Source organism: Gossypium hirsutum, chromosome A04 (genome assembly GCF_007990345.1).
Source record: "Gossypium hirsutum isolate 1008001.06 chromosome A04, Gossypium_hirsutum_v2.1, whole genome shotgun sequence".
NCBI classification, from domain to species: Eukaryota; Viridiplantae; Streptophyta; class Magnoliopsida; order Malvales; family Malvaceae; genus Gossypium; species Gossypium hirsutum.
In genome coordinates, this window is record NC_053427.1 from 32344476 (window position 1) to 32350404 (window position 5929).

Genomic DNA, 5929 nt, shown 5'->3' on the forward strand with positions numbered 1-5929 from the left:
GCTTGCTGTTGCTGCAAATAATTTTAAACTGAAACCTATCACCATTCAAATGATCCAACAGCTTGTTCAGTTTGATGGTTTGCAGGACGAGGATCCCAACGCTCACTTGGCGAATTTCTTAGAGTTTTGCGACACTTTTAAAATCAATGGCGTTTCTGATGATGCCATTCACCTTCGGTTGTTTCCCTTTTTGTTGAGGAATAAGGCTAAACAGTGGTTGAACTCGTTACCACGAGGGTCAATCACTACTTGGGAACAAATGACTGAAAAGTTTTTGTTAAAATATTTTTCATCGGCTAAAACAGCCAAGTTACGTAATGATTTTTTTACAGATGGATTTAGAAACACTCTACGATGCATGGGAGAGATACAAGGATCTGTTGAGAAGGTGTCCTCACCATGGGTTACCACTCTGGCTACAGGTTTAAATGTTTCATAATGGCCTGAATCCTTCAACTCGACAAATGATTGACGCAGCCACTGGTGGAACTATCAATAATAAGACACCTGAGGATGCATATGAATTTATAGAAGAGATGTCACTGAATAATTATCAGTGGCAAGTCATGAGGACAAAACCAACGAAAACAGTCGGCATATTTAATATCGATTCAGTCACCATGCTCTCTAATCAGGTAGAACTTTTGAATAGAAAAATTGACAGTTTTCTCGGTTCTTCACAGGTTCACCCAATAATGAAATGCGAAGCCAGTGGAGGTGGATCAAGCAATTCAGAATACCCACCCTATGGCCACAACATGGAGAACGAGCAGTTAAATTACATGGGTAATAATCATCGATCTCAAAATAATCCTTATAGTAACACTTACAATGTAGGTTGGAGGAACCACCCAAAATTTTCATGGGGAAGCCACGAAAATCAGAGACCACCACCACATCCAGGCTTCCAACAACCACTCTACCAACCAGAGAAAAAACCAAACCTTGAAGAGATGCTAACAATATTCATCTCGGTGTCAGAAACTCGTTTTCAAAATACTGAGACAGCACTTAAAAATCAACAAGCATCGATCCAAGGGCTTGAAACTTAGATAGGTCAGCTCGCTAAATTAATATCTGAACGACCACAAGGTAGCCTACTGAGTAACACTGAACCTAACCCAAGGGAGCAAATCAATGCAATTACCGTTCAAGATGAGGAAGGGTTAGTTGCACCTGAACCAAAACCAAGGCAAGAAACTGTGCTAAGTAAAGGTAAAGGTGAGGTGAACCACAATGACCAGAAATCGGTAAGTACAGAATACAAACCTCGTGTGCCATACCCAAATGCGACAAGGAAAGACCGTACAGAAGAACAATTCGGTAAATTCCTTAAATTATTAAAGAAGTTACATATTAACTTACTATTTATTGAAGCTCTTTCGCAGATGCCAAACGCAGTCAAATTCTTAAAGGAGCTTTTAACAAACAAGCAGAAGTTGGATGAGGCGTCGCATGTGGAGCTAAATGTGGTTTGCTCAGCCATACTACAGAATAAGCTGGCCAACAAATTAAAAGATCCATGGAGTTTTACGATTCCCTATTTGATTGGTAGCCTAGATGCTAATAATGCTTTGGCTGATTTAGGGGCTAGTATCAATGTTATGCCTTACAAAATGTTTAAGCAACTAGGTCTTGGGAAACCCAAACAAATTAGGATGAGTATTCAATTAGCCGATAAAACAATCAAATTTCCTAGGGGAATTATTGAAGATGTACTCGTTACAATGGACAAATTTATATTCTCAGTTGATTTCGTTGTTCTAGACATAGAAGAGGATAGTAACGTTCCTTTAATTTTAGGGAGGCCCTTTTTAGCAACCGCTAAAACAATTATTGATGTTGGCACAGGTGAACTCACACTTGGTGTGGGAGACGAAACAATCACCCTTCAAGCTCGTAATTGGAATAACACATTGAAAATAGAAGGTGGTTGTATAAATCATACTATTAAAACTGACCATGTGGTGCAACCTACCTTACAGGAAAAAGGTTCGAAGAACATATATGAGCCATGTTCAAGCAACATCAAAGGACCTATGTATGAAGAATGAAGTCTACAAATCGAGGAGCTAGATGAATGGTGGACATAGAAATCGAGAACACCCGATAAACCAAAACCAAGCTATGACAAGCTCAATACATCACCAAATCAACTTAAGGTTGGAGACAAAATACTACTAGATGCAGTAGATCCTCGCATTGCCACTTCTAAACCTAATGAAGAAATTCCTCTCACGGTACTCAGTATTTTCCTACATGGTACAGTCGAGGTAATTCATCCCAAATTCAGCACATTTAAGGTAAATAATACTCGTTTTAAACCTTATATTGATAAAGTTGATAGCAGGGATGAGGAGTGTAAACTCCTCGAGCCACCATTATCACACACTAGAGAGGAAAGTCGAGCTTAGACTATAAATAAGCGCTTCTGGGGAGGCAACCCAACCACTAACAGTATTGATTTCTTTAAATTCTAGTTTTTCACGTCTAACCTACTAACTGAGTCTTGGAACACAGGGTTTTTGTAACGCCCCGTACCCGAGACCGTCACCGGAGTCGAACACGAGGTGTTAACAGACTTAATTCATTACTTAAACAGCCCAAACAATTTATTTTTAAAATTTTCAGTTAAGCTAACAATCTGCGTCATAGTTGCTTGAAAATTCATATCTCGAGTTACAAAACTCAAAATCCAATTCTGTAAATTTTTCCTGAAACTAGACTCATATATCTATTTACTAATTTTTTCCTAGAATTTTTGGTCAGGCCAATTAGTAAAGTTTATTAGTTAAAGTCTCCCCTGTTTCAGGGTTCGACTACTCTGACCTCTGTGTATTACGAATTAGATATCTCCCTGTACAGAGCTTCAATGACTATACCGTTTGTCTTTAATAAAACTAGACTCAATAAGGAATCTATAAATATAAAGCATGACTTCTAATTATCTTTATAAACTTTATGGTGAATTTCCAAATTCAGAACAGGGGATCCAGAAATCGCTCTGGCCCTATTTCACAAAAATTTAAACATCTCATAAAATATAACTCATATACCTATTTTGTTCCATCCATATGAAAATAGACTCATAATTCTTTAATTCCATATTTTATTCACCATCTAATTGTATCTCTACTATTTTTAATGATTTTTCAAACTCACGTCACTGCTGCTGTCTGAATCTATTTTATGGTAAATTTTACCTATTTCATGTTTTCCATGGATTAGCTAGTAATTTAGCATACATAACACCAAATATGATCATGATTAGCCATTCCAATGGCTAATCATTACCAAGCATTTCCATACCACTCAATAACAATATCATAAGACCATATATACAAAATGATTATAATGCTATACATGCCATACTCAAAATATGCAAGCCATTATGCCAAGATGGTATACGGATATAGTGTGAGCATGCCTCCGACCGTTCCCGATTTTCGAGCTATCTTGTCAACACTACAAGGAATGAAAAGGAGGGAGTAAGCATAAATGCTTAATAAGTTCACATGCAAATAGCAAGTAACATAACCATATAAGCAAGCATAAAACATCATTTGCATAATCATCACCAAGACATTCATATCACATTTTCATTTATCATCTTACCATATTGTTGTTATATCGAGTTTTCAACCCGAGGGTTAAGTACATACCTGTTCAAAGTATCCATTTCACAACACTTACCAATACGTCCCTTTCATCTTGAGTATTCCTCCATTTGAGTAGAACTTTACCCGTTGAACACATCGGAATATAATTCGAATACATGGAAAGTTTGCACATAAGTGCCACATATGTAGCCAAGCTACTATGTAACCCGCCCATAAGCGAACTCGGACTCAACTCAACGAGCTTGGGCGTTCACATCCATGAGTGAACTCGGACTCAACTCAACGAGTTCGGATGCCTAGTTACATCTCACGAACTCGGACTCAACTCAACAAGTTCAGACATTCGCATCCATAAGTGAACTCGGACTCAACTCAACGAGTTCGGATGCTCAACCATCCTAGTGACATGTCACTTGTATCCTAATCTATTCCTAAGGTTCAAACAGGCTTTTTTTCTCGATCTCACATTGCCGTCTTCCATGGAATATCGGAATCGATACTCGGTAGCAAGTCATATTTATCAAGTAGTAAACATAATTTGCATATTACTCAACATTAACCACAAAGCATAATATTTCACGATAAAAAAAATCAGCATATCATATAATTAACATCAATAACTTAAAAATAACAATTATGCTACATTATTTACACATGAACTTACCTCGTATGCGAAAATGGCTACTTTTACCATTTCGTCCACAACTTGGTATTTTCCCTATTTTAGCCCGAATTTTAGTTTTCCTTGCTCTATCATTTAAAATATAGTCTAATTAGGACTCACATTATTCAAATTGACCCAAAATCATATTTTTGAAAAATTACAATTTTGCCCCTAAACTTTTGCATATTTACACTTTTTCCCCAAAGCTCGTAAATTAAACTTCAGCCTATTTTCTTATGTTTTATGACATGCTGATCATTTTTCCCTTCTATGGCAACATCAAATTCTCACTCTAACATGTACTTATGACTATTAGGTATTTTTACCGATTAAGCCCTTTTGCTCGTTTTCACTTAAAACCGAGTAGCACAAGTTGTCTAACATAATTTAAAACCTCATATTCTATCATAAAACACCAAAATACACAAATTTCACCTATGGGTATTTTTCCAAATATAAATCCTAGGTTAAATTATTGCTAGCATGAGCTTAATCGAGCTACCGGGACTCTAAAAACGTAAAAATCATTAAAAACGAGGCTAGAACAGACTTACAATCGAGCTTAGAAGCTTGAAAAACCCTAGCCATGGTTTCTCCTTGCTATATTCGGCCATGGGGTTGAAGATGAGCAAAATTGGCTTTTAATTTTCTATTTTAATTCATTTTACCCCTAAATGACCAAAATGCCCTTACTACTAAACTTTCCAAAAATTCCATCCATGTCCAATTTTTGTCCATAGACTTGGAAATTGGTAAAATTACTATTTAAGACCTCCTAATTAATATTTCAAAACAATTTCATACTAGAAACTTCTAGAATGCAAGTTTTGCAAATTATTCAATTTAGTCCCTAATTTCAATTTAAGCACTTTATGCATAAAATTTCTTCACGAAATTTTCATACAATCATGCAATCATATCATAGACCTTAAAATAATCATAAAATAATTATTTCTATCTCGGATTTTGTGGTCACGAAACCACTATTCCGACTAGGCCCAAAATCAGGATATTACAGTTTTCCCATCCACACGGCCAGGCACACTGGCGTGCCTTAGGCCGTGCTCACACCACAGGAGGAGACACGACCGTGCGATACGACCGTGTGAAAACAGGGAAAAATTTTTCCCCAACACGGGATGTGATAATTTGCCATGGCCGTGCGACATGGCCGTGGGCGAAACTGCCAAAACAACACAGGCGGAGACACGCTCGTGCCTTAAAACCGTGGTTGAAACTGAGAATTTAACACGGGCGTGCGGCACGCCCGTGCCATTCACCCGTGGTCGAAACTTTCAAACTAACACGAGCGTGGACCTATATACACGGGCGTAGGAGAAGCGAATGAAGCAAGACACGGCCGTGTGCACCACCACGCCCAAAGAACATGGGTGTGGGTCGAATGTCAGACGCGCCTAAATTTAAAAATTGTGAAACACACGGGCAAAAAATAAAGGCACACGGGTGTGCCCCATGACCGTGTGCCCCAAAATCTATATAAACCCCTCACTATTCATCATCTCCTCCTCAAAAATCCCTAACCCTAGCCCTTACAACTCCACACGCCCTACCTGCCAAGCCCGTGCGCCACCTACAACACTGTTTTCGACGACCCAAGCTTCTCCCTTTTGCGTTTGTTTATTCT

The 5929-nt window shown here is 38.1% G+C and overlaps 1 non-coding gene across 1 annotated transcript; it reads right to left on the minus strand.

Moving 5' to 3' along the window:
- Positions 1 to 303: 303 nt before the first annotated feature.
- LOC121228656 (small nucleolar RNA R71) lies at positions 304 to 406 on the minus strand. The gene has a single exon (XR_005926231.1). It is a non-coding gene; the product is annotated as a small nucleolar RNA R71 (small nucleolar RNA).
- Between the last annotated feature and the right edge of the window lie 5523 nt (positions 407 to 5929).